General features: G+C 37.1%; 1 protein-coding gene and 1 long non-coding RNA gene across 5 annotated transcripts in view; one reads left to right on the top strand and one right to left on the bottom strand.

Moving 5' to 3' along the window:
* The window catches only part of LOC134212850 (ubiquitin-conjugating enzyme E2Q-like protein 1), a 292,956-nt gene that overhangs the window by 82,676 nt on the left and 183,377 nt on the right, over positions 1 to 26,903 (top strand). The gene's annotated exons all lie outside the window — the stretch shown is intronic.
* Positions 10,348 to 11,357, bottom strand: LOC134217003 (uncharacterized). Its single transcript, XR_009980896.1, has 3 exons — positions 11,236 to 11,357; positions 10,724 to 10,836; positions 10,348 to 10,654 (listed from the first exon to the last, which is right to left on the bottom strand). It is a non-coding gene; the product is annotated as an uncharacterized LOC134217003 (long non-coding RNA).

Here is a 26,903-nt window from a genome sequence, read left to right as displayed (position 1 = left end):
ATCGGAAATTGTACCGTCCAACTGCAAATCACTGCTTTCCGATGTTTCTGTATACATTTTTCTATACAAACTTCCAACGAGTTTAGCACCGCCCAAACGTTGACCGATTTGGCTGAAATTTTGTCCAGAGCATCAGGACATCAAATAGAACCGAATAAGAGATTAAAATATTTGACCCATTAAAATATTTGATGAAGTGTTTTTTGAGCCACCTTAATTGAAAAGGCACGCCTTTGCCCACTGAAAGTCGATGAATCGCCTACACGGAACCACGAAACAACTCATTTTATGGTTCCTTTCACTCACCGCCCCTGCGTAGAAGAAGCCAAAATTAGGTGAAATGCGAAAAAATCCAGTGAGTACTTTGCCTTTACACTCAGAAATAGATTCAATCTAAAATCTAAGTCTAAAGCTTCAATGAACTGGCGTACTCCTACTATCTGCTGCTGGTAAACACATCCCGGTGGAACACAGTCAAGCACCTAATCAACCTCAGCAATCCCTGGTAAAGTTCGACACTTTCATTGCGACTCATGTGATAGTACCAAATTATTTCTAGCATTTCTGTTTTCTTAAAACTGCATGACTGAACTGATATATTGAACATAATCGATACAAAATATGAGATTAAATAAAAAGAATAAATATAATCTTATTTTGATTTTCATTTTCATATTAGGAAAGTAAACATAACCTATGATCTATAACCAAATCTAAAATAAACTAAACACTAATGAACCCTATATACATACTAGAGAATGTTTTTCTCAAAGTTATACTATCCTGGTATTGTTCAATCAAATACGAGTATGGGGTCAACCAGGCGAATGGCCATTTAGAATGACTTTTAAACTATTTAGTATAAATATATTTCTGAGTGTACACCCGTGTTGAATTTTCACCCACCAACTCAAATTTATGTTATTTTTATTTATATTTCACTCAAAACTATGATAAAAACAACTCAAATTTGGCTTCTTCCACGGAATAGCACACGTTGGGTCGATGCAGCTCTCTTAGTTTATAATATCATTCATGACAGAGAGTGAGAAAACTACCTACTATTGAGTAAAACATTTGAACTTCGTACTCAAAGTTGAGTTCTTTTCTTTGAACTTTTTTTAGGTTCCTTTTTTTGTGTACACATTCCAAAAAATGTCAAAAAAACAAAACATTATTGAACAAAAATTTCGGCACTTCTCATAGCTCCCATTTCGATCCCATCAAAATCAAAGCAATGAAAAAGAATCTGATTTCTTTCTTTTTTTGTTTTTTTTTTCGGCAGTGAGTACCCATGTTAAAAAAACAAGCGAAGAGATTGATGTTGTATTTCTTTGTTATTCGATGAGATGAATATATGTTTAGTGAGATGGAAAACGGAACATTTCCTCTATTATCACTTATGTCATTCGTAATGATCGGTTTTACAGGCGATTTATTGGGCCTGCGCAAACCTCCTGCCTCGTCGGAGGTCAGTTCTGTTGTCCCAACTAACACAAATTCCGCCTACTTGCGGATGTATGCAGCTTTTAAGGTCACTCCTGACAGAATCCAAGTTTCAAAGTGCTCGCGTTTTCGAGGGCACACCACTCGATACGGAGGCGGCGTAAACTGTCATTTTTGTTTTGCTAGTTTGCTGCGTCGCAGCATGCGTGAGAAAATAAAAATGACAGTTGTGCGTTGCTTCCGTATCGAGTGGTGTGCCCCCGAAAACGCGAGCACTTTGAAACTGGAATTCTGTCAGGAGTGATCTTAAGAATAGTTAACAAAGCTCTTTGTCAAACCCAACCACATCCGAGGCAAGCCCCAAAACTCGCAGTGGCCTGTGGAGGGGTCGCCATGGTTTGAACATATTCCCTGCTGCCTTTTTTCCGAATTTATTAATTAGTACACGTAAAAAAATTTAATGTTATTTATTATTAAGATTTCTAATACTTTTTTGCCAAAGCAGGCGCTTAATGATATGTATAAGAAAAAACTTATACATCGCATTAGTCACATACATTCCGAAACTTGTACTTTTCATTAACTTATGAATGTTATTAGCTTTTTGATATGCGATCATTCATTAGGTGGCATAATGAAGAGTATAAGTATTTTCGAATGGTTTTTTTGCCATAACATATAAGGTTATTTTTTACGTGTAGGTAAATATCAGTTTGGAATGGTATATGTATACGCAAAAGTAAGCGTGGCAAACCTCACATTTTCTCATCAATGAATTGCACTATCTACAAATATATCTAAAAGACATTTTATTTTATTTTTATTTTCAGGTATTTCCAGCTTCACTGAGTACATTAAAAAGGTCGAGACATAATTAATACCAATCACTACAGCCATGTAAGAAATCCCGTATTTTTGAGTGTTTAGAACTTTAGAACAAGTGTTATATTTCAATCACGGTCACAATCTCATCATTTCAAATTGAAATTTGAAATTATTCAAACAATCAAGAATGCTTCGGATTTGCCCTTCGGTTTTATTGAAATTATGAATCAATTCCACGAAAGATCAAAAGAAAGCATAGAAAAAGCACGTGTTGTTTAAAATGATATTTTAGTTCGGCTCAACGAAAAAACATCAAAAACCAAACGCATGAAAAACCTTCTTTTCGTTAGTGTACACGCCTTTGTACAGCACCACATGCACAGATCCCTAGAGCCAGCTCTTACCACCTGAATCCAAATGTAAACTCACCCAGTCCAGCTGCGGGGAATCCGGATCGGGATTCACCGGCAGCCAGTTCTTCTATGGAAATAGCTTCATCACAAATGCTTTCCTCTTTCTGAATTGACGACGGTGCTCTGAATGTGTTCAATGGGTACCACCGTCATCAATATGCTATCGCAGGGATACGATTCAAATGCAGTGTTCAGTGCAGTCAGTATGGTTGGCTTTCGAGGGTACCGATGCAATCAGAATTCAAGTTCAATAATAAAACTAATTGGAAAATCGGAAAATACAACCCGATCATGCATGGCACTTGTTCGTGACTTACATGGCTGCCCACCTCTCAGTGTGTAGTTCTGATTTCTGAATGTGAAAAATGTGGCACAGCCATTTGGATTACAAACGAGGTAGCAGGCAAAGAACGCGATATGAACCTATTTAGAATGGGCGCAAGGGGTGTTCAGAAAGGTTCTGTTGGGTTTCAACCAGAAGATGTTCGAGCGTGTCGGGTCACCCCTGCTTGGGCTATGGCATACATTAGAATTGAACAGCGTAACAAAAGACCATCGTCGAGTTTATAACGTGCGGTAGCTATTTCCGATCACGCAAGTTGGTTCTAAAATAAAACACCCATTATTAGCACTAATCAATCGCGTAAAAGGTTCTACCTCCTGGCGGTCGACGAAGGTCATATAACATTAATAGATGCTAGACTTACCCAACGGTTGTGGGGCTGAAGCACATTGTTCTAACTCATAACCCAACAATCGTGCGAAATCACCTGATCTACAAGTTTGGGTTAGCACACATAGTGGCAAGTGAGATAATTTACTTTGTTACGCTTAACAAATAATACTCGCATGCTTTAGACGTCATCATTCTCTGAGGTGGAGGAAAAGGTTGAAGATATAATATTAGGAAATACCTTCAACATTACACTACATTTTTGTGAAAATTATTTAAGTTCTTTTAGTGGAAAGTCCATTACCCAATTTAAATAACATAACTGGCTTATATGGTATAATTTTACGAAATTTACATACTCAGCTGGTATGGTAACTAGTTCGCATTGTTACCTTCCGGAAAGTGTATTATTCGTTCGTCGAGTATAGCACAAAACTGACGGAAGCTTAGAAACTGTTATCAATCATATTGATTACTGTTCGTAATTATGTGGCAAAACGCCCACATTTTGAATAGATGGAGTAAATAAGACAGTGAACCACAAAAAAACGATTATATTGATGCTTTCTTTCTGTCTACATTACATAAAACAGGGCATGCAATACGACAACACTTATAGCAGCCACTAAAATAAGCATTTTTTACAACGTGTTACATCTTCCATAGATTGAAAACATTAGTGTTATTAACGTACCAAAACTTAACTGCACTTAATTGCACAAATTATTGAAATTGTTTTTAATACATAATATTGATACATGTGTCCCAAAGGGTTTAAAGTGAGAACTACATACATTCATAATGCTCGGTTTTGTTTGCTCGGTATCTTGACTAAGGGGTGGGGACTGGAAATGGGGCAACGTTAATCACGAGAAAAACGGTGAAACTAATTTGCATTTTGTTAGAATGGTGCCCAAATGACGGGGGTATCCCCGTATTAGCCCACCCCTCGCAAGCGATCGCTCACGGGAAGTCATTATTCACGTTTATGTTTCGCCTGGCAACGTGCTTTGGAAGCGGAGTAAGCGCTCCTGAACTCCCAACCGTATCGGAGCAGGGGAGTTATTTTACGTCAGTTCCTCCATTCGCCTCGCAGAGGACTCCGCCATAAAGTTCACTGTCAAGGTTCTGGAGTTCGTGTTGTCCAACGGAAGCGAAAACTTTGCATTGCACTTGAGCTGCACGGTTCTCGAGGGTGCTTCTGCTTTGGCGGTGGTAAACATTCGTATAATAAAAGTTTCTAAGTACCTCTAGTCGCTATATTATGCCACTCCAAGTACAAATTAAGAAGAGGAGTGGATTGTGAATTGGAATGGAAATAAAAGCAAAGGGATGTATAGAACATGCTTGAGAATGATTAGTGTTGACATATGAAGCTTTGTAATATTCGAAGTGTACCCGCTGCTTTTGCTCCTACCTACTACAGTCAGCCTGTTGTTCAGAGTTCCAGTTTCGAATACATATGTAATCGAAATAGAATGCATTAATTTTTCTCGACCGCTAAGTTATAGACGTACTGGAAGGCTGAAAGGGTCATCATCAAAATTTTGATAGAGCTTCGATTCAGATCGATGAATTAAAATGATTATTCATCACTGCTAAATGGATTATTGATTTGTTTTTCGAATTTGTACAAAATAAACGGTGGAAATTGTGCACAGTTCAACCGCAGTGATAATTGTTCAATGAGATAGCTATGGGTTGGGAAAGCTTTTCATTTCTCTAATTTACGGCACCACCCTCGGCAATCGATTTTGATTAAAAGTCCGTAATAAAACGCAGTTTCGAATGAATTATATGAATTCAATTGTGTATGCTATCCGATATAAAATGCAAACGAAGTTGCTGCTCCCCACGGGATGTGGTTAGATTTCAGTATGAAGCTGTGCATAAATTCATTTGAAGTACATCCATTTTCAGCAACCAATCATTATGATTTTTTTATTCTTCTTTCTTTGCCTCTCCACTATGATGGGGTAAAGACTTTAGATACAAGAACAAAGAGATCTCACATATTAACTTTTCAGTAGTTTGCAATTGAATAACTATATTACTTTTAAAACCTTAGCTTATCTTACATATCTATGCAAATATATCTGCCGGTTTGGTTCACTTTTTGTCTATTTTTCATATTTAATCAACATATAGATGGAAGTTTACTACGTCTCTTAGTCAGTGTTGGTAGAATTTAGAATCATACTCGAATCTCAATCATCGAGGCTTCATGCACGAGGTAACTCGCTTGCGATTCTGTAGGCACGGCGTGTGTATGGTGGATCTTTATGTCAAAGAAATGAGCATCGCCAAAATATTCACTGCGTGAAAATATAGCTTTTCAGCTTTCATTTCGTGACTATTTGGAAAAAAAATAAACCGAGGGGTTCCGAACAACTTTTTTTCTCTCTGAAACGGAAATTTTTAGTTGGAAAACCATCGGTTATTTATCGCCTCCCTTTTAAAAAGAGATTCCTGGATTTTTTATTCCAATATCGGCCATTTTTTACGTTACGTAATTAATGGATCTTCCCTTATAACTTAGGGAGTTTGGAGAAATACTCATTAGAAACAAGGAATTCTCGCTTAACTTTTCAAAAGGACCTAAGTAACATTTTTGTCATGAATTAATTTGAATAGCGCAATCAACAGAACAACATGAAAGCTATTGATTGCTGTGTTCAAATTAATTCATGAAAAAAATGTTACTTAGGACCTATTGAAAAGTTAAGCGAGAATTCATTGCCTTTTGAGTTGGCCCACTATTAATTTTATTATCGCATATTGCTATTTGCAAACACTTTCAATAATGTTCAATTATTTCGTCTAGCCCAGAGCTTCCCAAACTTTTGGGTTTGCGACCCACCTAGCAAAATTCTATATCTCTCGCGACCCACCTATGAAAAAATACATTTTACCAAGTAGTATTAAGCATTGATTGAATCAGAATGTCATCTGTTTCGGATTTTTCCACATACAAAATTTAACGTTACCTTATGACATTACGCGGCCGGTAATAAAGTTAATCAGTTCAGTGCGTGTTTTCTCTTGTTTCGGGTGCGGAAAGCAAAACGATCGGCCGGTCACCGAAATTTTGTTCTGCTTTGTGCGGGTGAGTAAGTTATACAGTAAGTGAAAATTTAGTTCGCATCCAGTTGTGTAGTGCGGTCGATAATAATAATAATAATAATTGGTCTTCGTTTGAACGTGTTTGTTTTAAATCAATCAATCTACACGCTATACACGGCAGACCGTTTACCAAAACGAACCCTGCTATAGTTCCTTTCCCTAATATCCAACATCCCAGTGATTACTCGTGGAAGTGCAGATGACTGGTCGGCTTCTATCAAAGCGAGTATCACGTCAACAATTTCCTACCTATTCCCCAATTGACTTGCATTCGATCACGGCCGGCGCTGGTATTGCTTATTTTGGGTCACCAGGTTTTACACATTGAAGATTATGTTAGTCCCAAACTGTCTGTTGGTTCTCTGTGTAATTACAGCTGACCTGGCAATAACGGAGTAGCAACCGTGGTCGGTCAATCATGCTCATGATCATGCTCATAAAAAATATGCACGTTACCTTACATGCACAAATGCAAAAAATGACGAACATGATATTGTTTGTCAAAATGTGAGCGTTTTTATTTTACTTCATTAGGGGGACAGCTTTTAGCCATGAATGTTTTCTAAAATAGCTGCAAATAATATTTGTTCTACGCGACCCACCAACAATCTGCTCGCGACCCCCCTGGGGGTCGGGACCCACAGTTTGGGAAACCATGTCCTAGACCGAACCGGGGCTACCTCAGCCACCTCCAGCATAGTCTGGCATGCTTATGGCACAGGTAGGTAAAAATGGTTGGATAATAATATCATTGGAAATGTGATAAAAAAAAATCGTTAGGATTTCCAAAACATTTATGTCTACAATGTCGGAATCCCATCGTTTTTCGATTTCAAACAATCAATTTGTAAATTCTCATATATCTGAATAAATCTCTATGATTCTTGTTATGTTAATTAAATAAAAAAAATAATAAAATCCAAAAAGTGTAACAAAAATAAAAGTAAATTGATCAGAGAGAGTTTACTGTTAAATACGAGAAAGGCAAAAATACTAGTGGGTTTAACTATTGCGAAGCGGTAATGTTTGCTAGCCAAATGAACCAAATGAATTTAATAATTTCGGCTCTGTTTTGTTTCTCTGCACCTGAGCCTTTTTCGGTTTAAAATAAAAGAACATGAAGAGCATTCATTTATTGCATATGATTCATGAAGAATAGTTTAATAATTAATGAAATAATTAACTCGTGATTGACTCGCGACTTATGGCTGATATTAGATTAGAATAGAAAAGCTTGAGTTTCTCGGACAGAATGGCATTGCTTCGCTCACGAACATTTCACCAGAGTGTAAAATAATAGAAATTTTTTAGTGAAGTCTACCTTTCTTCATTTGTCAGTTCACTTCTGACACATTCATAGTCGGCTCTGGACAGTCAATATTCAGTTGAATATTAGTCATTGAATATTTATGCACATTTTACAAATTGATAAATTATCTGAAATCTGAACACGTTTCAAATGAGTAAAGTGCTTTATCAAACACAGAACTGAATCCGATTTTCATCCGCGAGGCACTTTCAGCGGTAAACATCAACATAAACAATGACAGAGGCGTCGCGTGATCAATTCTTCAACCTGTGCACTACATTATTATTTCGAGAAAAACACATAAAACAAACAACACCTGAAATGACGAACGAGTCATTTTTTGGCGCGTTTCTCTATATGTTTGCTTATTTTATTGCATCTAATTGGTTCTTAGCTACTATTTATTTTCTGAATTAACTCAAACTAAGCTAAGCTTAAAAATGATAGTTCTTATAATTAAAAATAACTATCATCAGAATCGTTTCCAATGTGAAAAATAAGACATATCTTTACGGAAATTATTGAGCTGGCACTTTCAATTCTGATTTGAGTTATTTCGAGGTTTTGAATAAAGAAAACATTCACCATTTGACCCATTGACGGTATTGGATTTTTCAAAAAAAAAAACCTTCAAAAATAAATTTCTTGGAAAATACTGACCTAATTCGCTAATTCTGCGACAATATATGTATGTAGATTTTTATCAGAAGATGAAATGTCTGTTTACATGTTAATGTTAAATGTCGAATATAATAAGCGTATTTGTAAACAGGCTTTATTGCAAACGCTTATTAACAGATGACTATTTCTGTTTACATTGAGCTATTGTCGCGCTAGTATTATTGGACATTGTCGCCAGGATTAGTGGATATGTAAACGGGCCATCCGATTCAATATCAAATATCAAAAGCGCTTTTTCTTCGCAGTGCTTATTCAAAGCGGAACTTTTGTCATGGAACGCTTTAAGTGAGCTGAAATGCGCGCGCTTTACTCTTCTCTTTCGATTTTGTTCCGATAGCGCTCTCTTCACCGAATCGCGCATGCGCTGCGTTTGAAGTGATTCTCGACAGGCACCAAACCATGTGCACTGCCAGCAAAGAACGCTTTGACTACCTATACATCGCCGATTGCGGTTACAGCAGATGATCCACACATGCAAAATAATGCGTGTATGATGCATGACAAAGCGTTCTCGGCTGAAAGTTCCGTGTTGAATCAACATGTGGTGTCGGTGGGTCGGTTCAGTATCGTAGAGAAAAGCATAACGCGCCCCCATCGCAGCATTTGGTTACCTCACATAACATGCCGCCTATAAAAAAAACCATGCGTATTTTTCGTTTATGTATCTAATAGTCAAGTTTGCTTAATAATTTAAATATATGTTTGGATTAGAAAGACAAGAAATCTATCGAGAGTTTGAATGTTGGGGATAACATTGCCACATGTGCAGTGCACAGGTTGCACATGCGGACGCGACGCCTCTGAACAATGCTAATTATGTTTTTTTTCTGCATATAGTAAACACATTCAGTGACAGTCGAATGAATGAGTTCGTGGAGTAGTCGTCCGACTATGTCATTCTATGTTTTGAATATTCATGCGATGTTTGTCAAAATTCGGACCGAAGTTGCTTCATGAAGATGAATATTTAAAGCTCTGCATTTCACACACGCCTTTGAGCCTTTTAGCCAGTTGTTGTCAAAACTTTATTTCCCTCTCTAATTGCTGGATGATTGTGGTTTTTTATTTCTGAACTGTAAATTAGTACGAGAATTTCTCATTGCATGGTGGTCGGTTTATTCCTAATATTGGCTTGGGAATTGAAGAACTATGTCTAAATTAAAATTCTTCTAAATTATCTCTACATATAAAAATGAGTTTGCATATGCGATTTGCAAGATTTCCTCACTAACCGATTTGATTTAGGATCAGTTGTGTTTATACATGTCGCAAATTTGACTGGGAAAATTGAAAAATTGTTAAAATACAATTTTAAGGCGAGTTGGGAGAAAACCTAAGACGATCCCACAAAAAATGATCTAGAGTGCGGCGCTGCAATGAATTGTATTATTGACAGTAAGAATGCAAAATAATACAGGTAACCTATAGACACTATAGGTTCCATAGAGGAGCTGAGGCGACCCGGATAAAAAATATCATTAAAATATCATAAATTTTATTGTTACAACACCATTTAAAACATTATTTTTACCATTGAATATAATGGAATTTTGACAATAAAATCACATGAGAAATAATGGTTTTCCACGATAAAATGAATGGTAAATGGGACTTTTACAATTAAAAAGGGGGGGTTGTTATGTATCTTTACAATAAAAAAATCGAAAATTTTTCATACAAAATTCGAAGCAAAACAATTGATTTTTCGGTACATCAATGGGATGATTTTGAGCGACAAAACAATAGAAAACATTGTGTTTTAAATGTTTTCAATTACTGTTTATATTGTTTTACAATAGAAATACAACATGATTTAGAATACATTATACTCCAATCTAACAATAAAAATACCATACAATTAATTGTTTTAATTTTTTTTTTCAAATTAATTTTAATTCAGTTAAAACTTAATTTTAACTCATTTTAACTTGCATTGCTGTTACTTGGCTACGGGTGCATAAACGCTGAAAGTGACGCAGCCCGCTATACTCGCCAAACACGCCGTAACTGTTGCTAATAGAGAAGAAGAAGAATTTTTGAACACACATTGTCGGCGTAACACCAAATTAGAATCCTGGACCTTCGAACCGATTTTTTTCTGTCAAACTAATTGATGCGTTGTTTAGCATATCTTTGGGCGAATCCAGCGCACTACTTCCAAAGTTGACATATATAGATATAAACCTGTGAAAAATGTAAATTATTAAAGAATGTCAGTTTTATTAGAAGTACGTCGAGAAGAAAAGAAAATACCTTCATCAGTTCTTATTATATCCCGTTGGTGAGATTGGCCAATGGTAGCCACTGAACGACCTTGAATCAGTGAACAGCAAGCAGCAGTATTTTATTTATCATAAGCTTCATTTCTGTAAAGGAACAAGGATACATGTTAACAGGTATGTCATCAGGTATTATGATGATAAAATTTTTATTTATTTTTTGTTCGGAATGAACCACTGCGTTCATTATGTACATTGAACTTTTGTATGTAGTATAAGATTACGATTACCGGTGGTGAGTATAAACCGTTTGTCAGCGCAGTATCATTACTTGACGCTTTACCGGTGCTAAAATAGTAGCGCAGCTGACAGGTGACCAAATTTAACAGCGCGATAACAGCGCTGCTATTTGATAAACTATCAATTGTCGAACGTCACCGGTACGGAATGCAGCCACCAAAATGATAATCGAAAATAGTGACCGATGCGAAAATACTCGCGCCCAGTAATGATGCTCTAACACGCTCTAACACTTTAAATACTTACCACGGTACAGAAGGCATATAGTGATCTACCGCTTGCCCAGCAGCAGAAACTGTAATGAAAAAGACACTTTCTGCACCATACAGTCTTATTATTTTCATCTCTTCACTAATTATAAACAAAACTGTAAGTTTTGTAAATGATAAGCAAAAGTTTTTGTTCCCTTTCATTTTTTTGAATTATATTTTTTATTGCATAACATTCCTAGTCCTGCAATATAAAAATATATATGTACTTGAGAATCGGTATAATATTTTTATTCGTTTAATAAGCAAAGCTATTGTAATTTTATTGTTTTCAATTGTTATTTCAACAATATAATAAATCCATGAAATATTCCAAAATTACATTAATACAATTACATTAGACGGATTTCCAGATCATCCACCGAATACTTTTAAGTCTATTTAGTTTTTGGATGAGCAATACCAAACATAAGCGAACATTAAAAATATAATAGAATGTATCGGTAACATTTAAATATATTGTTATTTTAATGTACGTACAATAAAGATCTTTAACAACCATGAACATTTTACAATAAGCGTACAATAGTTTGTATTGTTTGCCACACAATCTATTGTACTTCAATGGGTTATGTCATACAAGTTACTGTAAATTTTTATCCGGGGAAGGCGAGTGTAGCCAAACGAACTGTCAGTTAGTGTAGCCAAACGAGCATGACGTCACTATTGCAACCAAGCAACGCAGCGTGTGACGTCAAATTCGCGCGGTACACTGTGAAAAAGTGGAAAAACACACTTAATCGAAATAACCCAACCGTGCCTGCGCTCGTCTATGGAACCTATAGTGTCTATAAGGTAACCCCGAGCAAGGTCGGGTACGTTCGACTAGTCTCTAGAAATCTCGGGTACTTTTTCAAAACGGCGTATGTCGCAAATTGTAAACAAATCCGTTTTCAACAGCATATGGCATCAAATTCATCTAAAAATGTGTATATCTTCAAAACTACATGAAAATGTGTTATTAAAAATGTAAATTAATTTTTTGCAAAACGGTGTAACATCATTGTTGAAAATATTGCACATACACCGCTTAGCAGAAAATGTACTTTAAAAAGTTTTTTTGAACAACTAAATAGTTTAAAAGGTGCGTCTGCTTGTACTTTTTCATCACTGATTTCAAAATTGAGAATGTTGCTTGAGTTTTCTGATTTTCGTTAAGAAAAACATTTTACGTTGCTTTTCTGCAGCAAATGTTGTTACGTCGTGTTGTAAGTGTTGCAATTTTTTGTCGCATGTGCGGTGAAACGTTTCAACTTAACGCAACATTTCAACGTATCAACAATGCAGCGTAACCAAGGGCCTCATACGCCTGTCACTAGCGAGCAAAGCTTTTGTACTCTGCATCGAAGCTTAGAACCGGTGCACGGTGGAGTAACTAGAACAAATGGCTGGCCAAAAACCCTTTCTCGTTTTTCGAACTTTTGCATATTATTATATTTTTAGAATATTCTTCAATATTATCTCAATTATGAGTCATTGAAATTTTTACGTTTGTTCCTTATTAGTATTAATGACAACCTATCAAAAATCATGTTAATTTGATGGTTTTTAGCGTGCCGCAAGATAAAGATCAGTTACCACTGCTGACTAATCTAAACAACACATATAATGTTAGGTTTCTCGTACACAAAACATCATTTATAGACTGCCCTAGGACCTCCATGAGTTGAAATGAATTATATTTAACATTAAGATATTATTTCATAAACATAAATAACATGGAGTTTTGACATTTTTAACAAACTTCATTATTAAAAAGTAGAAGTACTCCTCGTATTCCGCTACGAGATTGTACACATGAAAATATAGGCTTTCATCTTTCCATTGCGGGTTAAAGATCATCCGCACTCGTCCGCAAACGAATTTGCGAGTAACTTCAAAATAGGTTGTTTTCATATTTTCCGCCATTGTTTTCAACAGTATATAGGCAGAAAAATTCCGCAGATAGCTTTTTCTGGTTTTCGAGGCATTTGACACATAGACATGATTGAATACAACAGTAACATACTCTGTTTTTTGTTATTCATTCGTTCATTTGGTAGGCTCAAATGCTGTAGAGCGTTACGGAGCCGATTAAAAAAAAACTTTTTAATACAATTTTGTAACCTAACCCTCAAATAATAATGTTAGTTTGGGGCATCTGCTACTTATTTAAATCTCTACAAAGCATAGCGAATGCTCTATTATCTTTCATCTCCTTCCCTTATGAAAAATCTAAATATCATTTGTATTGAATTTGGCGATTGCATTGACAACAGATATGTAAAACTCGATATAACTTAAATACATAATAGTTGATATTATGTAGACAAGTTGAAGCAAAGAAATAATATGGGATAGGGGATAAAACGGGCAAGTGCCACTTCAAGCTAAATAGAAACAATTCGAATAAGCAGTCTACTTGGTCTTAAGTGAAGTAACCATATGAGGCAACCTTGTACATAGGACCAAAACAGGAAATAGAAAGAAACATTTCCTCTCCAAAAATAATCAATCCTATGTTATTGTAAGATGAAGATGTTTTAAGCAAAAAGTTTATGAACGACCCATAAGGGTGCAAAAACAATAATAAACTTGTGAAATGGGAGCTGAAAATCTAATGTTTTGTTTTGAATCGATTAATGTTTACCTTTCTGTAATAGGCCCTTATCAAATGCTACGCGAGATTTTTCATTTTCCACGTTTCCCACGTGAATTAAGGACAAAAGTGTGTGAAAAAATGAACTGTCATGGAGCTGTCGCTTCTGTATCAGTTTATAATTTCATTTTATGAACATATCAAGAAAGGTCATTTCTCACTGGTAGGTGAATTTGCACCTGTAAAAATGTTCGAAAATCGATTGTTACTATGTTTTTGCATCATAAAACGCCGAAATATAATTTTGGCCAGGATTTTGGTCCAGTTACCCCTTAGTGCGGTGTTAGGGCGCACTCGTTAATGTGAACATTTTATACTCGGTTAGTTACTGCAAATAAATTATTTTTCGAGTACCTACAATCAAGCGGGTATCTCAAGCATACCACATCGTTATATTGCTGCCTGATTGAGTGTTTAATTTTGATAAAATATCAAAAACAAAAGTGTGCATAAAAATTGCCTCGCCATAACAGAAAGGTAGTAGAGAATTACCACTGTTGTTTACAGTTTAGAACCAAATCCAGATGTCACACAGGTTGGGGTAGGGATTCAGTGCTCCGCCTTTTCCCCCTGAGCGTAACATTTCGACGAAAGTAGCATGACCTCGGTCATGCTGACTTATCAAAACGACGTATGTGGTTTATCTGTTGCAAAACGTTGTAACATATATTTTTATCAAAATAACTGAAATGTTCACACGCAGTGCAGATTTCAGAGTCAGTGACGATGAACCTTTTCATAATGTATCGTTGAGGTGAATTCAATTGCGATAAATGTGTTTAGTTTCTAAATAGGAATAAAAATAAAATCTGAAAACTTCCAAGTCCATTTTCTCAGCTTGATCAAAATGTTACATACGCCGATTTGAAAAAGTTCCCGAAATGAGCATTTCCTTTGAGGCAATATAACTCACAAACGGGATGACCGATTCGCAAGATTTCCTCACTAATCGATTCGTCTTGAGGTGAGCTGTGTTCAATATAAATAAAGATAGAAATTGTTGATGCTACAGATTGAAAATCATGCAAATGTATAAAGTTGGTGAGCTGTGAAGAAATCCAAAACAATCGAGTCAAAATCGATCTAGAGTGCGGCGCTGTTAACAATCTTGCATTTGACATTTACCCACGAAAAACAACTGCCCAACCCGGGTAAGGCAGGGTCTGATCAGCTAGTAATTTAATAAAAATAACTTTAGACGAGTGTTAGACGGGTCACATGGGTTTTGCTAATTTTCCAAAACTGACGCCAGAGTTCGTTCCCGGTAAACTTTTCATTTTTACTTCTCACTGAGAGTAGTGAGAAATGATAAGTGAGAAGTTACAAACGAGATGTGAAAAGTGAGATATGAGGAGCAAGAAGTAAGACGCCTCATTTCGGCATTCTCACTCTTTGTTTCTGTCTTCTCATTTTTTACTTCAGGCTTCGCACTTTTTTTTCTCAGTTATAAGTGAGAAATGGATAGTGAGAAGTTAGAAAGATCCGCTTCTCTCTTCTCAACTTTTACTTCCAACTTCTACCGTGGGGCATCGAAATCCGTACACTTAAGCACCTTAGTATACGAAAAAGTCATTGGAAAATAGGAATCGAATGTAAATAAAACGTTTGTCATTGACACAGGAGCATAGAGGCTTCTACTTTTGAAATGTTTCGCATTTACTCATCCAAAACTACGAAAAACGTGAAAAAATAATGAATAAATTCAACTACACCTGACTCGAAATCCGTCCACCGTAGACGGATTTCGAATCAAAGGATCAAAATTCGTACAGCTATTTTTTACCTATATATTTAAATTGAAGCAGTCTGATTGACTAAACTAGCACTGTAAATAGTTCGATACGCACCTTGACAAGCGATCCATTCGACTTGTCTTCCGCTTACCTTATGTAATTATTCGCAATTAGCAATTAAAACACAGTTACTTTTGGAGCAATTATGCTCTACCCGAAAACAAAATGGCAGCAAAAACTCCGCGTTTGGTGGGTGGCGATTTGTTTTTGATTTTTGTTGTTTTAATTTCCAATCTTCTTTCAATGTCTATGCCCTAAAAGCTTTCTGTCAAGAATCTGAACAAGAGAAGATAAATTATTTCTACATTAATTACCTTTAACCGCCTTTAATTGATTGATATCTCATGAGGTGGACGGATTTCGGTGCTGTACGGATTTCGGTTCCGCACGGTAAATCATGAAATCATGAATCCCTTCACACTTTTCACATTCACTATTTTCTGCCAAACGAAATATTCGGCCATATGACTCGTTTGGCCAACGGCATTTTTGGCCGTATGACCCATTCAGTCGAATGCCCATTTTGCCAAACGATCATTTCGGCCAAAGGGCATTGTCGGCTAAATGACCTGTTCGGACAAACGACCAGATCGGCCGAATAACCACTTAGCGGTATGTGACAAAGTACATTTTCCCCTTAATTTTTGTGAATTTTCAAATTTTAACTTCTTCAATCGAGAGTACTTCATGAGATTACAAAGGTCATGGGGTTTCCGTAGCGTAGTTGGCTACACGTTCGCCTTATAAGCGGACGGTCATGGACGGTCATGGACGGTCATGGAGAACAACGTCGGGTATATGGGTCGAAGTCGACGAAACGATTGGTTCGACGAAGAGTGCAGACAGATTCTAGCGGAGAAGGACACAGCGCGGGCGGTCGCGCTGCAGCAAGGTACCCGGCAGAACGTGGAACGTTATAGACAGAAGCGGAGACAGCAGACCCGCCTTTTTCAGGAGAAGAAAGGATGCCATTCAACAGCTAAAGACCAATAAAGCAGCTGGTAAGGATGGTATCGGAGCTGAGCTCATCAAGATGGGCCCGGAAAACCTGGCCACTTGCCTGCACAAACTGATAGTCAAAATCTGGGAAACCGAACAGCTACCGGAGGAGTGGAAGGAAGGGGTTATATGCCCCATCTACAAGAAAGGCGACAAACTGGAGTGTGAGAACTTTCGAGCGATCACCATCCTTAATTCCGCCTACAAAGTGATATCCCAGATCATTTTCCGACATCTGCCACTATTAGTGAATGAGTTCGTGGGAAGTAATCAAGCCGGCTTCGTTGACGACCGCTCGACAAACGGACCAGATCTTTACTGTACGTTAAATCCTCCAAAATGCCGTAAATACCAGGTCCCAACGCACTATCTGTTCGTTGATTTCAAGGCGGCATACGACAGTATAGACCGCGTAGAGCTATGGACAATTATGGACGAGAACAGCTTCCTGGGAAGCTTACCAGACTGATCAAAGCAACGGTGGATGGTGTGCAAAACTGTGTGAAGATTTCGGGCGAACACTCCAGTTCGTTCGAATCGCGCCGGGGACTAAGACAAGGTGATGGACTTTCATGCCTGTTGTTCAACATGGCGCTAGAAGGTGTCATGCGGAGAGCCGGGTGTACGAGCAGGGGTACGATTTTCAACAGATTCAGTCATTTTATTTGTTTCGTGGATGACATGGACATTGTCGGCTGAACATTTGCAAAGGTGGCAGAACTGTACACCAGCCTGAAACGTGAAGCAACAAAAGTTGGACTGGTGGTGAATGCGTCAAAGACATTCTTATGGGTGGAACCGAGCGTGACAGTGCTCGCCTGGGAAGCAGTGTTACGATAGACGGGAATACCTTCGAGGTGGTCGAGGAATTCGTCTACCTCGGATCCTTGCCAACGGCTGATAACAATGTTAGTTGTGAAATACGAAGGAGCATCGTCTGTGGAAGTCGGGCCTACTACGGGCTCCAGAAGAAACTGCGGACAGAATGCCGGACAGCAACCCTGCAAAGATGGTGTTCGCTTCCGATCCGGCAGGTACGAGACGGCGTGGTCAGACCTGATGCAAAATGACTTGGCGAGCGTGGGGCGTACTCGAGGATAGAGAGATGCGGCCTCGAACCGTGTATTGAGGCGTCAAATTGTTGATTCAGTGTTATCTGTTTAGATGTAGACTAAATAAATGAATGAGCTGCTGCAACTAAAGCGAGCTGAATTATGCTACTTGGGTTCACGGCAGATGGCCGCCAGCTCACGATGGCAAAAATTAAAATACCTGCCTCGGCACAGGCAGTTTTGGCTGTTGATGATGATAACAATACTGAGGCGGCTCGAACGTAGGAATTGAAAGCCGGTGATAGAGTTTCGACGAGGCAACGGAGGCTATACAGGCTAGCTCCAGGCTGTAGGGTAGGCGACTATCAATGATAGCCTGTCCGATCTTGACCCGCCCCTGCTGTGGTTGGTCCGTTGAGGCTTAGATAAGGTTCGAACCGGATTGACTCTGGTCCGACAGCTTACTTTGACTACGCGGACGGAACAAGAGGCTCCGGTCAATGGAAGCTCCGTGAAATTTTGCAATCTCACCCAACATAAGGCGCGGTCTGGACAGCAAAAAAGTGCCAAGTTCCTCAAGCAAAAAAGTACTAAAATACAAGAGTGAGTGTTTCTTAGCGTGTTTTGAGCACAAAAATATGATTTTTGACGTAACTTCTGATCCTATATCCAACCTGGCCAATTTTCAATAGCAGACAATGAGGAAGGCTTTCCCGTCGAATGGAACTTATTGCGAGTAATTCGGCAAATGCTAAGTTCCAAAAAGTGTGTCTACAAAATTTTGTACACGTACACATACATACATACATACATACACACATAACAGACATCACCTCAATTCGTCGAGCTAGGTCGATTGGTATATAACACTATGGGTTTCCGAGCCTTCTATTAAAAGTCTGGAGTGATCATATAGTCAGCCTTTACGTATATTTAGTATACGAGAAAAACAAAAATGAGCAACCTTGCCCAACTTAATTTTTATATTTTGTATACGGAAATAATGTTCTTATAACGCGTAATTGAGGTATGCTTAAACTTCGCTTAACTTTTCAAAAGGACCTAAGTAACATTTTTTTCATGAATTAATTTTAATACTGCAATCAATAGCTTTCATGCTATTCTGTTGATTGCGCTATTCAAATTAAGTCATGAAAAAAATGTTACTTAGGTCCTTTTGAAAAGTTAAGCGAGAAATACTATGCTATATACAGATATAAGCTAATATTGCCGTATAAAAGCCAAATACAAACAAAATATATATACTCAGTGAGACTTAAGATACACGAAGTTGTTAAGGTGACTATACAACAAAGCCACAAGCGTAATTTTCATGGGCTAAATGCTAGAGAACTAAACTACGCACTATGCTGAACAGTTATCCGATTGGTTACCTCATGCTGGTGACGTGGTGTCTACTTGGGGGAGATCCATTGATTACGAATGATTGCCCGCCGTAAAAAAATGATGAAAAAACTCTCCTGAACAATATTTTGAGATCTATTGCATCTGCTTGCCAAAAAGTGGCTTTGTATTTTGCAAAGAGTGAAAAATAAACAATGACAGGAAATGTTTTAGTAGCTGCAATCTTCTTGGAAATACAGGCAGATGGTGTTATCAGGGGAGTAGTTTTTTTTAAATACATTTCCGGTCTAAATTACAGCTTCCGTTTCAACTTACCCTGCCTTTCAACTTGCCCCGCTGTACTTTATACATTTTGTTATTTTAACTGTTAAAACGATCAAAAGGACAAACCTAAGTAATCAAATTCAGTATTCCTCAATATCAAAACAAGCTATGGATCTACTGCTCTCAATGCTCGGGATGTCATACAATTGGAAAATATACTGCAAAATGAAATCAAAACATATTGTAATCAACTACAGAAATTAGAATTGCAAAACAAGTAATGATTTCAGTTTGGTGTCAACATCCAAATATATTTTCAATTTGCTCTCAAGATCATATCAGACTGGGACCCTCCTTAGCCGTGCGGTAAGACGCGCGGCTACACAGCAAGACCATGCTGAGGGTGGCTGGGTTCGATTCCCGGTGTCGGTCTAGGCAATTTTCGGATTGGAAATTGTCTCGACTTCCCTGGGCATAAAAGTATCATCGCGTTAGCCTCATGATATACGAATGCAAAAATGGTAACCTGGCTTAGAAACCTCGCAGCTGATAACTGTGGAACTGCTTAATGAACACTAAGCTGCGAGGCGGCTCTGTCCCAGTGTGGGGATGTAGTGCCAATAAGAAGAAGAAGAAGAAGATCATATCAGACTATTCAAGATCTAACTGATTCAAATTTAGTCAAATATAATTAACATACATTTTTTAAAAAAATATTCCATTTTGTTTTTAAATTATAAATAAATTATTAGGGAGAATGACGGCTTTGGCAGGTTTTGTTCTATTATTGTCAGGGGTTTTTTTATGACTGATTATGCTCAAATTTGGCATAAACATTCTTTGCATATCAAAGAATATTGTGGCCAAATTTCATAAAATTTGGTCGACAAAAACCCCCTGACAATAATAGAACAAAACCTGCCAAAGCCGTCTTTTCCCCTATATTATTATGATTTTTTTTAGATTCACATATAAAAAAATTACACCAGTTTTATTTTGCATCTCAAATAAAATAATGTTTGATGAATTTTTCCAAAGCAAAAATTGTCAATTTAATATGCTATGCTACAAAACCACATCTTTCAAACCGAAAATCCAAACATACACGTACAAGTCGTTCAACAACTGGTCCGACGAGACATGACAGACGACCATTCTGATCAATCTCAATTAGCTCGTGTTTATTTGACCCAACGATGCTTAGATTATGATTATAACCATGCATGCACGGAAGCATTTGTCTACTCCATTGCCCCCAGAAATTGGGTCCATCATAATGAAGTTGCTCTGAATGTACAACCCGTTTGATTGACACACCCCCAAAAATGCTCGAAGCTATGCCAACGCTTCGCGTCTATTGATTCCACACATGGTTCACATCGGCTAGCGTCGTATGTACGGCGGGCCACGCTTAGATCTAAAATTTGCATAAACACGTGACTGCATGTCAGGATTCCAACCTTGGGTTTGTTTCAAATACCCTCTCGGCAATATCAGTACAGGCGTTCGATTTGCACAGGACCAGGTCATATACCGAAATCCACACATTTTCACTATGCATAAACTCACAGAGGAAAAACACCGGATAAGTATCGGGCAGAACACGTAATCATTGAATGTTTCGCCATATCCCCCAAACAGCATTGCAAAAATCCCCTTCGTCAGACCGGCTAGTCCATCTAATGAAGATGAAAATGATAATCCCCGGAACGGAATTCAAGCGTAGCTGCAGAGCATCCGTCCGTTTACGCTTACTGTGACCAGTACCATTGAGGTGGTATCGCGACATCGCTGTTCGTTTCTGAGTGTATGAGCCTGGAATAATTTGCTAACGTACAGATTGCAGCTCGCTTTAATTTTTCCGCTTGAATGGGTTGGTTGAATAAGAAAAAACAAAAACTGCGGCTACGGAATTAGCAGACCATTGATCAATAACTGATCTGTCAAATATTTCTTAAATTTATCAACACAGTAGTGCTATTGTTTGATGCGGTGAGTGCAAAATTGATCTAATCAAGTCTTGCTAACTCACTAAACCATATCTGATTCATTACAAAGCGTTGATCTGAATCTTTGGTTAAAGTGATTTCAAACCATGCTGATTTATTTCAACAAATATAAGACTTCTTCGATTCGACACATATTACTGATATTTCAATAACGTTAAACAGTTTATTCAACACAGATTTTCATCGAGCAGGTTTGTAGGGACGGAATCGAAGACTGAAATGGATGGATTTGTATTGATGGATACAACATTTTTTGATCTCAACTGCAGTCACAAAATATTCACTGAATCCCGAATAATATTTACTAAATTATATTAACAATCCATGTGTATGTGAATCGCGGACGAGTCCAATTTCCAAACTACATCACGCTTTCGGGCTCACATAACTCCAAAAGCAAGCGACAGGAAATAGCGAAAACCAGTTTTTCATCCTTGCTTAGTTACGTGATGAACTTATAATAATATAAAAAATCACGGAAATAAAGTATATATAAAAAAAAATCCTTGCTTAGTTGCACCATACATAAAAAATATGTTTTACAGGTGAGCTAATTACCACTGACGGCGCCAGAGCTTTAGTAATGGTGGGGCAGGAGCTTTTTTGGCGTCTTTAGTAAGAACTACAACTGGGGGCGTAATCAGTCAAGCGATAAATCAAATTAAAAATGTCAGGAAATTCCAAATATTACGATCTTTGCATTGCATTTTATCGTCTATAAACTGCAATGCAATCGTCTGATTTATTGAAAAGGTCTCTAGAAATTCTTTGCAATGTTTTTCCAACAACATCCAATTCAAAAATTATTACAGGACAGGTATTTCTTTGGATACCATCGGAAATTCCATTTGCTCGGAAATTTCTCCGGTAATTGTTCCGGAATTTCAAACAAAAATTCCTTCCACAAATCTAGGGCAAAACTTCAGGAATTTACTTGTAAGTTTACGATAGAATTACTTATGGAAGTGACAACGGAACTTCTTATGGCTTTTCCGTCATTAAATTTGTCCACGAATATCTTTGGATATTCCTTCATAAGTATTTTTAGTCAAGGGAAAAATTTTAAAATTCAATAATGCAATTCTATTGAAATTTCAGAAAATACTTCGGAAATTCATTTACGATTTTTTTTAGAATTTTTTTCAGAGATTCTTTTAGAAATTTATTTGGAATTCCTTTGAAACTGTTTTGACAATTCCTTAAAAACATTTTCCAGTAAAACCAGAAATTTCTGCAGGAACTATTCTGGAAATATGGTTGGAATATTTTTTTCCGAGAATTTATTAAAGAATGAAATAGAAAATACTAAAGGAATTTTTGGAAGAGTTTCTAAAGGAAATTTCAAAGAAATATCCAGAAGAAATTTACGTAAGAACTCTTAAAGTAAATTCCTAATGATCTTAAAAGAATTTCTGAATGATTTTCATAAGTGACTTCAGAATAAAATCTAAAAGGAATATCCGAATTTTTCAAGGAACATCTAATTAAATTTCCGGAGGAATGTCAGAAGGAATTTAAATAAAAAATCGAAAGAGCTAATGAATGAAGTTCTGAAGAAATTTCGGAAGTACTCCAATAATAATAGGAATACTGGAAGAATTCATGCAAGAAATTCCTGAAGCAATTAAAGAAAAAAAAAAGTTCGAAGGAATTCCTTACTTAATATCCACAGATATTCCTAAGGCCGTTTCCAAAAGTAAATATAAAGAAATTTCCTAAAGAATTTCCGTAGGAGATTTTCGGGAGATTTTCCTGAAACAATTTTCGTAGGCAGTGTTGGTTAAATCACTCATAAATATCAATCAACCGGGAGGGCTCCGTGCGAACGAAATCGTCTGCGATTTTAAAGGAATGCATCACGCTTGAGTTTTTCATGCTAAAACGCATCGTTTCACTCATTTTCCAAAAAATCGTTTTGGTTTAAAAACGCATTTGTAATCAATTTGGGGGCAATTTATTGCTTATACATAAAAGAGTGTCTAATATTTTATGCGACAAACGTCAATTCACTGTTTTTAACGAAGGAGAACAAAAGAAAACCTACGATGATTCAAATGGATAATTCAACTCATCCATGAGTTTTTAGGTGCTGAGTTGGGTGCGTTTCAACTCATGCTTGATTTGAATCATCCATGAGTCTTGAGATTTTGTGTTTTACCAACACTGTTCGTAGGTATTTTCAAAGAATTTTCGTAGGAATTTCAAAACAATTTCCGATGGAATTTCTGAAATAAATTCCAAATATTTTAATGTATTCCCCAAAAAAAATCTGGAACTATCTCCAAAGTAATTTCCTGATAATATGCCGAAAGATTTCCTGGAGGAAATTCCGAAGAAAGTTTTAGAGGATTTCACAGAAGAGAAATTTAATAATTTCGGAAATTCCTTCAGCAGTTTATTCGGAAATTCGTTCGGAAATTCTTGAAAGAAATTCCAGCGGAATTACGGGCGCCGATGGTATGGAATTTCCGATGGAATACCTGGAAGAATTTCTAAAAGTATTTCTATAGGAATTCTTGAAGGAAATTCCGAAGGAGTTTCTAAAATATTTCTTGGACAACAAAAAAATAAATGTATAAATTCGCACGATGGATAAAAGAGAACTTATCAGGGAAAAATATCAGGCATGGGTGATTATGGCCTTATGAAAACCTAGAACGTCATGAACACAGTGAAGTCATGAACAAAAAGGTATATTGGCAGCGGATTGTACTGTTTCAAAATAAGATTAATATTCAAACGTATCCATAGACTTACCGTGATATACAATAAACTATGTTTGATCTTCCTTGGACATCGTAGGCCATCCAAACTATCCTTGAGTTTATCGTGTTCTGAGGAGACGGCTTCATCCGAATCCGCCGTCTCCAGCTGCTGCCCGATCCACAGCAGCTCGGAAGCATTACTTCTTCCCGCGAAATACATCACAAAACTGAAGGCTAACTCCGCTCATCTGTCACTCACACATCTGGCACTCATGTCCAATGTATATGCCCTCTTAATCAGTTTATATTTATTTTATCATACCCGTCTCAATCCCTACAGAATTCAGGATATGAAATCTACAGCTGCAAAAAAAAAGCTTTTCTTTGTAACTCAAAGTTTATTCAACCATGTTCGTTTCATCTTATGGAGGATGAGAAATACACCGCAAGGTAGTTCTGGGGTATTCTAGGCTATCCAAACTATTATTGAGTTCGGGATTTGAGATCTACAGGTACGTTGAAGCTTTTTTCGCTTTGATATGCATTCAATTATATCCATTGCACCTCCTGAGAGGTCAACGAATATCGTAAGACAGTTTTGAGATATTCTGGGTCATCCAAACTGCCCTTGAGTTCGAGACTTAAGATCTACAGCTGTAAGAAAATATTTTTTCAATACTTAAAACTTCAATATGCATTCAATTATATCCATTAGACCTCATGGGAGGTCAACGAACATCGTAAGACAGTTTTGAGATATTCTGGGTTAACCAAACTATCCTTGAGCTAGGGACTTTAGATCTGCAGCTAGTAAGAAGCTATTTTTGGTACTCCAAACTTCAATATGCATTTATTTGTATTCATTATATTTCCTGGGAGGTAGAATAATATCGTAGAATAATTTTGAGATATTATGGGCCATCCAAACTGTCCTTGAGTTGAGTACTTGAGATCTACAGCTACAAGAAAATCTTTTTTCAGTACTAAAAGCTTCAATATGCATTCAATTATATCCATTACACCCCTTGGGAGGTCAACGAATATCGTAAGACAGTTTTGAGATATTCTGGGCTATTCAAACTATCCTTGAGTTCGGGACTTGAGATCTACAGCTAGTCACAAGCTATTATTTGTACTAATATGCATTCATTTGTATTCATTACATCTCCAGGAAGGTCAATGGATATCGTAGGATAATTTTGAGATTTACAGCATAAAAAAATCGGTGCTTAACGCTTCAATATTCATTCAATTATATCCATTACACCTCCTGGGAGGTCAACAGATATCGTAAGATCATTCTGTGATATTTTGGGTGTTCCAAACTGTTCTTGACTCCGGGACATGAGCTCTACAGCTGCAAACCTTTTTCCAGTACTCAAAGCATCAATATACATTAAATTGTATTCAATACATCTCCTGGGAGGCCAACGGGTTTCGTAAGATAGTAAGATAGATTGAAGGCTTCTTCCGTTGCCCAAAGTTTCGTTATGTATCCAACAATGTGCATTACAACTCCTTTAAGACCAAAAGACATTGTAAGATAGCTTTTAAATATTTTTGATTGTCCAAACTTTTCTTAAGTTCCGGGACTTGTGATCAACAGTTGTGGTTGTAGCGTTTTTTGCTTCTCAAAGTTTTGATACGTGATAAACTATTTCCATTACATCTCCTGGAAGTTATAGTCCTTGTATATACCTGCTGATTGTTTGGATATACTGTTGACCACCAAAACTAATCTTGAGTTCGGGACTTCATATCTATTGCTACTAAAAAGCTTTTTTCGTCACATCTTTACATCTCCTGGAATGTCATCAGATACCGGAAGACAGTTTTGAAATTTTCTATCTAAACTGTATTTTACCACAGAACCTACGAAAATAAGCTTTCAAAGTATCGTTTCGTTTGTGTGACAAAATATCTCGAAATATATTCGAACTTGTTCATCACATCTCTTGGAAGATTAACAATACCGCTAAGCTGTTTTGGGATTGTCTGAGTAATCCAAACTGTCCTTGATTTCTTGAGTTGTGATCAATAGTTGACAGTGATCAACCACACCTATTCCATCTCCTGGAAGTATAATACTTCACCAGATAGTTTAGATGTTCTAGATGATCCAAATTATCTTTGAGGTGCAATCAACAATTGCAGCAGTGGTTTTTTTCAATACTCAAACTCAAAATACGTATTCAACTATATCCATTGCATCTCCTGGAAATCTACAGACATCGTAAGATAGTTTTGAATATTCTGGCTCATCCAAACTATACTTTTCTCGGGACTACAAATCTACAGTTGCTAAACAATATTTTCTCGGAGTTGCTTCATGCATGAGAATATTAGAGTTAAAACATATTTGAGCTTTTAGTGACAGGTTTAGCACATATCCAAGCTTGGAGCGATGAGAAAAGCTAATGTCGTAACTGTAGATCGCAAGTTCTGAACTGAAGGACGGTTTGAATGACCCAGGATATCTCACAACCATCTGATCATGTCTCTTGATCTTCAGGAATATGTTATGGACATGGTTAAATACATATCCAAGCTTGGAGCGACGAAAAAAGCTAGTGTCGTAGCTGTAGATCGCAAGTTCGGAACTCAAGGACGTTTTGGATAACCCAGGATATCCCACAACCATCTGACCATGTCTCTTGATCTTTAAGAATATGTTATGGATATGGTTGAATACATACCCAAGCTTGAAGTGACGAAAAAAGCTAGCATGGTAACTGTAGATCGCAAGTTCTGGACTCAAGGATGGGTTGGGTGATCTAGCACATCCCAAACAATATGTTTCAACTAATTTTGTCATTTCTC

Source organism: Armigeres subalbatus, chromosome 2 (genome assembly GCF_024139115.2).
Source record: "Armigeres subalbatus isolate Guangzhou_Male chromosome 2, GZ_Asu_2, whole genome shotgun sequence".
In the NCBI taxonomy this organism is placed as follows: domain Eukaryota; kingdom Metazoa; phylum Arthropoda; class Insecta; order Diptera; family Culicidae; genus Armigeres; species Armigeres subalbatus.
This window is presented reverse-complemented; position numbering and strand designations above follow the sequence as displayed.